At 39.2% G+C, this 7,362-nt stretch overlaps 1 protein-coding gene across 3 annotated transcripts in view; it reads left to right on the top strand.

The window, feature by feature from the left end:
* The first annotated feature begins 467 nt into the window (after positions 1–467).
* The window catches only part of usp54a (ubiquitin specific peptidase 54a), a 144,199-nt gene continuing 137,304 nt past the window's right edge, over positions 468–7,362 (top strand). The window contains exon 1 of one of the 3 annotated variants that reach the window (XM_063070637.1): positions 468–748. The gene's annotated coding sequence lies outside the window, so the exon portion shown is untranslated. The remainder of the gene's footprint in view (positions 749–7,362) is intronic. The other 2 variants (XM_063070636.1, XM_063070633.1) reach the window with 2 other exon arrangements.

The raw sequence follows: 7,362 nt of genomic DNA, 5'->3' as shown, positions 1-7,362 counted from the left end.
GCTTTAGGCGATCTTATTGAACCTAGTAGAGCCAATGAAATCTCATGGCATGAGATCAAACATGGACACAATTATCACCCATTTTCCTCATACTCTTCCAGGCTTTGGGCTTGGATAAAGTTGTAAGTAGGTTAAATGGTCAGCACAACATTGAGGGTTCTATGTTTTATAAAACCACCAAAACGTGATCGGGGTGGGAGGGATGTCAATACTCATCTCCAAGTGTAATCAGTAGTATCGTTGACCTGTGTACCAAAGGCTAGAAAAGTCGTACTCTTCAGAAACTAAAGAATGTATCGAGGAAAAAAAATCTAAAAGCAATACATTTGAATTAAAAAGGGATGGAAATACTAACAGGTCATGCAACAAATATGGAAAGAGAGTTAATAATTCAGGTCGAAGTCCCCTGACAAGAATATATCTGCTTAACCCCGTCGTCACCTATCTGCCTTATCACAAAAAACCTCTATCAATGGTTGCATTGGTGAGAGTGACCTTTTGCAGACTGAGTTCGATTTTGTCTGTGGGTAACCAACGATGAGCTCTGCGACACTAACTTTGGGCTAATCGCACGGATCGCACAGCCTCTCCCCCCACACGGCGCCCTCCACCGACCTCTCGCGAGAAGTGGGCGCTGCGGGCGAGTAGCAGGTGCCAGGTCTCGCGATGTTTTGGCCGCCGGTATTGGCGATCGCACTGTTGCTGCAGTCAGCGGCTGACGGCGGGGCAACGCGTCCATTTTACACAGGTGAGTCTCGCAGATGTCGGACGAGTCATGGCGTGAGGCTCAGCTCGGCGCAGGCGGTCAGATATCTGGGGACCGAGGGCAGACTCGTTTCGAGCTGCCAGTGCGTGGCAGAGTGTCGGGTCTGCGATCCTCGCGCTCCGCTGTGGGGACGGACTCCTGACCTGGCCGGAGGGTAACGGAGAAGGGGGCAGTGAGAGGGATGGCAGCATCTCTACCCACAAATCAGCTTCTCCTCCCTCAGTACCTGATTCTGCTCCCACTCCACTCTCATACCTTCTTCTCTACTACCCCTTCCACCAGCTCCCCCATCGCACCCCTCCATCCAACAACACCTCACAATCACACACCTTTATCCAACTTTTCCCATTATCTCACCCCACCATCTAACTACTCCACAATAACATCCCTCCATCCAACAACCCTCTGTACGATAACACCCCTCCATCCAACAACCTCCCACAATTCCACCCCTTCCATCCAGCACTCCCCCACAATCTTCCCTCTTTGTCACCCCCAGTCCTCTCCTTCGTTCCTTCACTTCTCTTCCTCCTTCTCCTTGGTAGGAAGGGTTGTGCCCAGAGTAGGGCTGACTAAGTCTACAACTATCCCAAACCCTAATGTAGCTTCTTGCAATCCTGTGCTTTGGAGCCTCTACACCAGGTTTATGATGCAACCAGTTAGAAAATGCTCTACTGTACATCTACAGAAATCTGCAGAGTCTGTGGTGACATACCTAATCTCCTCTAACTCCTAAAGAGGTTGAGCCCATAGATTGCTTTCTTTGTAATTGCTTCAGTATGTTGGCCCCAGGACAGATCTTCTGAGATATTAATACCAAGGAACTTGAAACTGCTCACACTTTCCACTGCTGACCATTGAAATGGGCAGATGTATGTTCTTTCAACTTCCTCTTTCTGAAGTCCGCAATCAATTTCTTGGTCTTCCGGATGTTGGGTGCGATGTTGTTGCCATACCACTCACCCAATTGACCACCAGGTTTAGGAACAGTTATACCCTCAACCATCAAGGTCTTGAACCAGAGGGGATAACTTCGTTCACCTCAACACTGAATTGATTCACTATTGCAACTGCCTCATTGCCATCTGAGATTTTAAGTACTGTGGTTTCATTTGTGAATTTATAATGACTGATTCTTAAGGGGGGCTATTCTTTCCCAGGTTAGATTTTTGTTTTTAATAAAATTGTACTCACGGGATTTGGTTGATCCCAGCTGCCTATACCTGATAATTGCCCCTTCTCAATATCTCTTGTCAGCCAGGGTTTCCTAATGCTACCAGCCATGCCTTTACTTTGTCTTAAAGTTGTAGAGTTACAGAACACGAAATGACATCCTAGTCACCAAAACGACTTTGCTGACAGAACTGTTTACCTGGCCTCATCGCACTTCTCTGCTTTTGGTCCATAGCTCTCTCAACCTTTCCTATCCATATATCTGTCCGAATATCTATTATGTACTGTAATTGTACCCGCCTCGACAACATTCTCTGGCAGTTTTGCCTAACTCACTTTTCAAGGGATCACACTTGCCAGATGTCCCTTCACCTCTCATCAATCTTTCCCAATCAGCCTTTAGAAGCTCATGTCTAATGTCATCAAATTTCCCTGCCTCAATTTATGACTTTAACTTGTGAGTCAGTCCTATCTTTTTCAATACCTATTTTGAAGCTAGCATTATGGTCATTGGTTTAAATTGCTCCCCAACTGACACTTCAGCCTCTTCCCCAGTTTTATTTCCCAAGAGGAGGTTGATTGTTGCTTCCTCTCCAGTCAAGCGACCTAGGCTTGTGATAATTTTCCTGGACACGCTTAACAATTTCAGCTAATCTCTGAATTATGGCAGTCCCAGTTAATATTAGGGAAGTTAAAATTTTGTACTCTTACAATTCTATTATTCTAAGAATAATCATGATCTTCCCAACATATTTGTTCCTCTAATTCTTGCTGATACTGGGAGGCCTATAGTATGACCCTTAAGAAAGTTAATTTTTGACCCTTCCATCATTTAACCTTAATCTCTGTTTCTGGGGATAGGTAATCAATAAAACACTTTATTTATTTATTTATTGTCTTCACAGTCTCCTTTAGTGAATCTATTTCTTTCTGTTACTTTTCCTATCTATGTGTCTTTAGAATTCAGTTTCCCAGCAGATTTTCCGAAATACCTTTATTTTCTTCATCTAAGGTTTCTTCTCCATTGTGGTTTATGAGGACCTCCAAAATATCTGAAATATTTGTTCCATATTAAAAATTTCTGATCACACCTCTGTCCCAGACCCACAGTTGGATTCCTCCTGTTTCGCTTTTCACTGCATTAATGTCCACCTTTAATTATTCTTCCTCCACTTTTTCTTAGAACATAATGCCACAGTCAAAGACATCTATTCATCTATTCTAATTGTATTTGGCTATGGAGAGACTGCACTTGTGATGTCTGGTCTTATGAAGAAACAACATACTTATGATTGAGGGAATACAACAAAGGTTTCCCAGATTGATTCCTGCGATGGCGGGTTAAATGGATTTGACCCAGGTTTTCAAACTTCAGAAAATAAGAGCATATCTATTTGAAACCCAGCTAATTTTATGGGGCTTAGATGATGGATGGGTGTTTCCTCTTGCTGGAATTTTGGGAATAAGGAAGACAGTTTCAAATTGAGGATTTGTCATTCAGGACTGTGGTGAATCTTTGAGCATCCTCATCCCTTGCGTATTGTGAAATCCAGTCACTCTATTCCACACAGAGATATGAGAGTACTGTTTGTGGATATTAAGAGAACCAAATGATATGGGGCCAGAAGAGAGAGATTAGCCTTGATCTTATTGATTGGTGGTGTTAGCACAGGGGCTGGATGGCTCACTCCTGTTTTATTTTGTTCTGAAGTGTTTTTGTGTGAATCTCACTCTTACTCCTCAATTACTCTTCCCTCACTGCCTTTCCATGCAAATTCAGAATGATTAATATCTTCCTGCTAAACTCCTCCTTTCCTACAAAAACCCTATTTTCGTTTCAGAATCCTGTATTTCAGAATATTTGCAAAACAATCTTTTTCATATGGAAGGGAAAATGTGATTTGGATGTTAGATGCTTTGATCACTATGTAAGTGAGCTTCCTGCATTCCAGTGGCATTTGCTTCGATATTGTGTTCACTGTCTCATCTGTTAAAATTATGCTGAATATAACTTATGAAATAGTATCTCATTTGACGTCACTCTTTCAGATTGAAAATTAAGTTCAGCTTGATACTACTGTCACTACTTACTCATCCTCCAGATCAACTTTTTGATCCTTTACTCATTCCATGACCTCTCCCTTCTGGCTTGTGGCATCTTTAACTATTTAATCATTCTTGGATTCCTGACCATTTGTTTTATTCTCCCTGTCTTATCATCGAATTTTAATTTGTTTCCCAGTGTGTTAAAAGAGGAAAGCCTTGAGGTCATACACTTCATTCCTCCATTTAAGAATTACCAAATTTATCAATGTGCTGTGTAGCGAATGAAGTGGTGATACTATTACAATGGAGGAATTGTAGCAGCTATTTTATGCACAACTTGTGGTACAATTGTCTGTTTTACAAAACTATACCATAGATCTCTTGTACTTCCCTGAGAGAATTGATGAGATTTAGTTTAGTATATCACCTAAAAAGATTTATTTCTCCATGGATGCTGCCAGATGACTGAGTATTTCTGTTTTTTTTAAATTTCACTTTTCACACTTTTTGCTTTTCCATTAAGTGTTGGTATTGTAACTAAAGAACATAGATTCTCACTTCAGGTAATTTTTTTATGACACATGTTCTATCTGTTGTCAGCAAATTATGTTTTATACCCTGAGGCTGAGTCAGCAGGTGATAATTTGGTTTTCAAATTAAAAAAATGCATCAAGGCTGTAGAATTGCAGCACGATACAAAACTGCAGGGTATATATATATCATTGCAGTCCAAAGAGCTTGTTCTGAAAGAAAAATAAAAGTTTATTCATTTTGCCTCTTTTCCAGTAAATCATATTAGCTCACCAAAATGTTTCAAAGTAATGAAATGTTAATAAAGGGAGTGTCATTAATCTCCATGTGATATTTCATCACATTAAATATTTCAAACAGTTTTAAATCATTTTTGAAATATGTACACTAATATGTATTTTTTTTAGAGTGAAGTTCCTCAAGACAGGTATCAAGTATCGTTTTTTTTCTGTTATTTGCTTACACTTACAAAACATTATCTCAGAGATGGTCACAGAAAGTTGTTCTGAAAGTAGATAAAATGTAAACATTGAAATAGGTTTCTTAATTCCTTCAGTAGAATAACAATTGCCATTTAGAAAAAAATACTTTGTTTTTAAATCATTTTGAAATGTGACGTGAAATGGAGTTGTTGAAGTTCAAATCATCTTGATTGACAACTCTATTTAACTTGGACATCATTTTTATTTGATGCTTTCTTGCATGTAAGTTTGTAAACATGAGTGGTATTCTCCATTTGCTAGTCGTTGTCCACAATTAATGTTTGTTTTATCTTGCTTTAATTTAGAACGGTGTTTGCCTTGTATGTAATGGTATTTTCAAATCTGTCCCTATTTCAGGCGGTAGAGGTTGTTGGTTATGGAGATGCAGTTGAAGGAATTTTGGCAAGTAGTCACAGTACACTGTTGTACACTGTACAATGAATGTTTGGGGTGGAGCATTGGTTGCCTGTTAAGGAGACTGCTATGACCTGGATGGATGCATATGTGTTATTAGAGCTGCATTCATCGAGTAAGTTGAGCACATTCTTGATTTCTATCTTGAATATAGTGGAAAGGTCATGGGGAATTGGATGTGAGTCATTCATTGTAGGTTGCCCATTTTCTGTTAGTGATAATATTGACATCACTGGTCTGTTGAGTTTTTGGTTATTAATGTTATGATTCACCATGAAAATGCTTTTAAATATTATTGGAAGATGTTCGGACTCTTCTTGGAGATGACTTGGCATGTATGGAGCAAATATTTTATCCATTAATTAGCCAGATTTGCTGGGTGTAGCATTTTATCCTGGGGTTCATATTTTCCTTAAATGGAATAAATGTAGCAATTGGAGTATCTGCCTCATGGAACTGAGAGAGAGTTAAATGGCTTCTTAAACAAAAATGAAGAACATGTCTGTTTGGCAAATTGTTTTGTGTGTTCCCTGGAAAAGCATGGTATCCTAGTAATGTCCACTGCCTTTGGCAGTGTGAACACCACCTTGCTGGAACTATTGATTTGCTGCAAATTGATTTCTTGCTAATGATGTTTCAGTGTAAATAGTATAAAAATGGGCTTCAGGCATACCTAATATACTGAATAAAGATTCACCCCTCCCCTCCTGTCTTCTTCTATGATTTTGGATCTCCCCCTCCCCCTCCTACTTTCAAATCTCTTACTGTCTCTTCTTTCAGTTAGTCCTGACGAAGGGTCCCGGCTCGAAACGTCGACTGTACCTCTTCCTAGAGATGTTGCCTGGCCTGCTGCGTTCCACTAGCATTTTTTGTGTGTGTTGCTTGAATAAAGATCATACTTATTTGAGTTAAGCCAACACTACCTTTTTTCCCTAATGTTTATTGAAAACATCCAGAAAAATAGCATTATTGGTGTACAGAAAAAATGAATGTTACATTAAAAGTGGTTGAGTTTTTGTATGTCATTGAACATGATTCTAATGGTGTGCAAGCTCCTCTGAACACATTATCATGAATGAGCTCATCAGAGCACAGCAAGGTTGATTTAACTCTTTGTATGCTGGAAAAATATATTCAGAAATAGAAATTTCATCTGATTAAGAGATAATTGCTGCATCAAGTAATATGTTGTGTGACTAGTTAATATTTTACAGTTGATAAATCCAAATTTAATTGTGAACTGTTGCATTAAGTTTCAAAGATGAGCTCAGAGTTTGATGCTCTGCAACTCCTAAATTCCCCATTTTGATCCAGTGGTAGTTTGTTTTATTGAGAGCATCATTGATACACAAGTATTTTTTAAAAATAATGCCCTCTTTAAAATGTAAATTCATGTATTGCTGTGTCTTTTTATCCCAATACCTATTTTGTTCCATGAAATTAATATCTTTGGTTGAGTCAGAAAGAGATAGTGGAAGTGTGCAGTAAGAGCAAAATATGTAGAAAATGGCAAGTCAGACAGCATCTATTGAGAGGGAATGCATCAGTTAGTCCGACGGGCATCTCTCGTTGATCTGTCTACTGTAACAGATTGGTATTTCAAGCAAATTTAGTCTTTAGAGGAATCAATGGTACAGTTAGTAAAGAGCAGAATTAAACAACTTCAGAGAATATTGAATTGAATATAAGCCAGAGAAAATTGATGAACTATACATGGTAGCATTATCAGCTCAGGAGCTCTAAGCAGTGTCCATTTCTGGTTATCAAGAAGCAAGGCTGATATTTAAGTACACAACACGGTGCAGAGAAGAACCAGAAGGCTGATAGGGGAATGTAAACAACAGCTTGTATTTATATAGTGCTTTTCGCATTACAGAACATCCCAAGGTGCTTCATATGCGTGTAGGAAGACAAACATTGACACTGAGCCAAAAAGAGTAAAGCTTAAGT

The sequence above is a fragment of the Mobula hypostoma genome, chromosome 18 (genome assembly GCF_963921235.1).
Source record: "Mobula hypostoma chromosome 18, sMobHyp1.1, whole genome shotgun sequence".
NCBI classification, from domain to species: domain Eukaryota; kingdom Metazoa; phylum Chordata; class Chondrichthyes; order Myliobatiformes; family Myliobatidae; genus Mobula; species Mobula hypostoma.
Note: the sequence above shows the minus strand (reverse complement) of the source record. Positions and strands in the feature narration are given on the sequence as shown.